We start from the raw sequence: 3,494 nt of genomic DNA, 5'->3' as shown, positions 1-3,494 counted from the left end.
AGAGGGGCGGGCGCCGCTGCTCCGTTGTGCGGCAGCCGGCTGGAGTCACACGGTGGCCCACTCACGAGGTGGGGAGAGGCAGATCGGACTCCGGCGGGGGAGGAGGGGGGTGGATGAGGAGCGGCCGCAGGCATCACGCCAGTCCCGTCCCCCCCCCCCCGCGAGGCTAGGCTGCGGCGCTTCTCCCGCGTTGCAGTCTCGCCTCCTTCTCCCGCCGCCCTGGAATTGTGTAGTAGCCCCGAATTAGCATGTCACGTGTGCGGCATGTGGCAATGAATCAGGGGCATGTGAGCGGCGGGGAGGGAGGGAGGAGGACGCCCGCCAAGGATCTCCTCTCGCTCGCTGGTTGCGTAGGTGGCTCGCGCGCTCCGCTCCCCCCCTCCCTCCCTCCCTCCCTCCCTCCGCGCCTGCCGCCAGCTCTCCCCCCCTCCACGCTCAGCTTTCCATCTGGCCGCCCTCCCCCTTTCGAGCCAGCGGCGCGGTGCCTGCTCATTCAGCCAGGCGGGATCCCAAGAGTTGCAAGGAAGGGAGCCGCGCCCTCCCCTCCCCACGTCGTGCGGAAGCCATTGCACAGACAGATCCCCCGCAGGTCAGAATGGAAGTGCCCCTACTCGCAGCGGGGCGCATGAAGATGGGGGCGGGGGGTTTCCTCTTTCAGTGTGAGAAGACCACTCTGGGTGAAACTGTCTAGGAGATATTTAAATTAACAATACAACACTACCCCAAGCCAAGCTTTGTGTTTTAAAGACCAACCTAGGGAGCGGTCCTAAGCAGGTGTATGTGGAAACAAATTTCAGTGATGGTCAACGAGGCATACTCCCAGGGAAACGTTCTTAGGAGTGCAACTGTTTTGTTTGTTGACCAGATACGGAAATGATCCAGAGGAGTAACCTGAGAACAAATTAAGGTGTGCGCAGCCCTCCTCACTGGCTCCTGTGCCTCCTCAGCAAAACATGCACACATAATTGGAACTGGAGAAGCCAAGCTCAAAAGTCCTGCAGTGAAATTTAGGAAGTGGCCTTACACAAGTCGCTTGCTTAATCTGTTTTCATGGAAAGGCTGTGAGGCTGAAACACACTGAGCCTTTTCAGGGAGGGGCAGGATACTGATATACATTAGTTTAATTATTTACTTTATATCCTGCCTTTATCCCAAATGCAGACCCAATGCATTTACATTGTTCTGCTCTCCTCCATTGTATCCTCATAACAATCCTGTAAAGTAGGTTAGGATGAGAGTGTGACTGGCCCAAGATCATCCAGCAAGCTTTCAGGGCACACTGGACATTCGAACTGGGATCTCCCAAATCCTAGTCCAACACATTAACCACTATACTATGCTGGATTCATTTGTTCCAAAATACAATTTAAAAGGCAAATAAATGGCCATAGTTTCCATACTCTTACAGTGTACCCTCTGGGACTTGTATGCTGGATTGGTAGTAGGAAATTGGTAGTGGGTCCTAGGTGGCCCATAGGTAACATATATCTGGTAATATCAAGAAGTTGTCTTCTACTTGGGTTGGAAAGAGTATCAGTCGGTTCTGGAGACTGGAAAGAGTACCAGTTTGTTTTAGAAGAGAGTGGGATAGGTTGGTAGGCCTGCTCTGCAGTTTCAATTTCCTTCACAGCTTAATGAATCCATGGCTTGCTGTTCCTCTAGTCTAGAGGGCAAAATCACCCACCATTTTGAAGTCTATGGTGATCACCACCACAGTCTCTGCTCAAGGCTGCTCAGTCATAAAATGATAGCAGTCTTTTACTAGGGGAAGCAGCAAGTCATCTGTGGGATGGAATAGAGATACCAAAATAGAGTGGGTTTATGGCAGCAGGATTAGCAATTCTTTTAGGCTTTCTGTGCCATGAACAACAGTGTGTGAACTTACATTAGTGGACTGTGTCATGGCTTGACTTAAGGCAGGGTTTAAAAGAAAAGCGATTGAATGACCAGGAAGAAAGAGATTGAGAATATTTTTGTACTGTAGATTTTATACTGATTGTACACTAGTATACTATGTGAAGCTTTCCCCCTACCAAAAACTTGAAGTGTCATTTAATGGGGGTACTTTTAAAGAGCATTCCCTCCCCACTCCCTTCAACGATCTCTCAGATAATGATCTCTCAGATAATGTAGTGTAAATGTGTACTGAGGCACAGGGAAGGAGGAAACAAAGGAGAAAGAGAAATGCATGTTTAAAATAATTAAAACTGTGTTCCATGCTCAACATTGCAGATGGTCCTAAGTCTGAAAATGCTGAAGACTGCTGAGGTAGAAGATGAGTGCAGGAATTAATGGAGCCTATTGCACTGGGAACACCAAGCTGCCTACTCTCCCCAAGACTGTCATTTCCAGCTTCCTCCCTCTTAATCATGGCTTGCATAAATGCAGTTTAGAAAGCAAGTGACTATGTTAGGCAGAATAGGATGGAGTAGCTAACCATGGCTCAGCATTCTTATTTGAGCGCCCTTATATAGCTAGCGATCAAAGTCTTCAAACAAATCTGCTGGACTGGACATGAAAGGACTTGATGACAATAGTTGGGTTGATGTAGAGGAATTCAGGCTCTTCGACTGGAGACCAGACCAAAAACAGGCATAGAGAACAGCCTTAAGAAATTTATTGGAGATTGATACACAAAGAGAAGTCAGTCCCACCAGGGTGCCTGGAGGAAGAGTTGTCACAGTAGTGCAGTTTTTCATAAGCATTTTATATCAAGAGATAAACAACTATTGCAATTTCACAAATTTCTTGCAAGAGATTACATTTTGGCAGTTATTACAGTGTATGTCTGTTTCCTGTAGAATTGTGGTACAGTCCAGTGTTTGTCCAAGCTGGAAAGTTTACCCAAACTTAGATTACAGGGTGATTCATTTAATCATTAACCCTTATTTCTACATGCAAGCAAGCTCGAAAGCAGAAATGTATACGTGGCAAGTGTGTGTCATAGTGACAGTCTGATGGCTACCTTTGGTCAAGTCAGGGGCCTGGATTTTGTTAGGCTTGCTTTCTTAAGTTTTCGTAGATTTTTTTTTTCTTTCTCCAGTATTGGGATAGGATACCAAGTAAATTTCCCTCTTGGATGTACACCTTAATGTGATGATGGGGTAAGTGTGTGTCAGTGAAGCTGAGAACTACATGGTAAGAGTTTAGACTCTGTCAAGAAGCTCAGCTCGCAGCAGAGTCACTCGAGGAATGTTCACGGCTGAGATCGCAGACCAAGGTGCATCCACCCTTTTTAGGAATCAATGGCCACATCATCAGAAAAGAATGGATAGTTCCAGTGATGATGGGGACAGAGGAATCCTTGAAGGATTCCTCTCTGGTAGTAGCGGAAGTTGACACTGGCAGAAGATTTTTTTTGTAGACAATGGTTCAACATCAAAAAGGCAAAAGGAATAACTGCTGGGAAATTACACAACTTGAAGATTTTCTATCCCTTGGTTCAATCATTAAGTAAAAGGGAGACTGTAACCAAGAAATCAGAATGAGACTGA

General features: G+C 47.0%; 1 long non-coding RNA gene across 1 annotated transcript; it reads left to right on the top strand.

The window, feature by feature from the left end:
* The first annotated feature begins 473 nt into the window (after positions 1–473).
* Positions 474–2,775, top strand: LOC125427376. Its single transcript, XR_007243677.1, has 2 exons — positions 474–589; positions 2,233–2,775. It is a non-coding gene; the product is annotated as an uncharacterized LOC125427376 (long non-coding RNA).
* The last annotated feature ends 719 nt before the right edge of the window (positions 2,776–3,494 follow it).

The sequence above is a fragment of the Sphaerodactylus townsendi genome, linkage group LG02, assembly GCF_021028975.2.
Source record: "Sphaerodactylus townsendi isolate TG3544 linkage group LG02, MPM_Stown_v2.3, whole genome shotgun sequence".
Taxonomy (NCBI): Eukaryota; Metazoa; Chordata; class Lepidosauria; order Squamata; family Sphaerodactylidae; genus Sphaerodactylus; species Sphaerodactylus townsendi.
The sequence above is the reverse complement of the archived record's forward strand: the minus strand, read 5'-3'. Positions and strand labels throughout refer to the sequence as shown.